Here is a 329-nt window from a genome sequence, read left to right as displayed (position 1 = left end):
AATGAAATCCATTCGATTTGAAATTCTTTCCAAGTATCATGTTTCAGACATTTATATAAACTAGTTAAAAGTCGAACTCAAAAATCCTAGAAATGAAATCACAACTGACATGTAAATTAGTGGCAGAGCTTGAAAAACCAGAAAAGTATCTGCTACCTACAATCAGAGGACGCATAGATATCGATCACAAACACAAGAAAAATGTCTGCATAAAATAACTACCCCAACTAACAAGGACATTTGCAATCTTTCAAAACTAGCAAGCGATCACCGCAATCTCTCCAAATGTATAAAAACACCACACAAACCTGCACTTCTCTTGAGTTATT

This window comes from Theobroma umbraticum, unplaced genomic scaffold (genome assembly GCF_002168275.2).
Source record: "Theobroma umbraticum cultivar Fairchild unplaced genomic scaffold, ASM216827v3 scaffold_30.0, whole genome shotgun sequence".
NCBI lineage: Eukaryota > Viridiplantae > Streptophyta > Magnoliopsida > Malvales > Malvaceae > Theobroma > Theobroma umbraticum.
The sequence above is the reverse complement of the archived record's forward strand: the minus strand, read 5'-3'. Positions refer to the sequence as shown.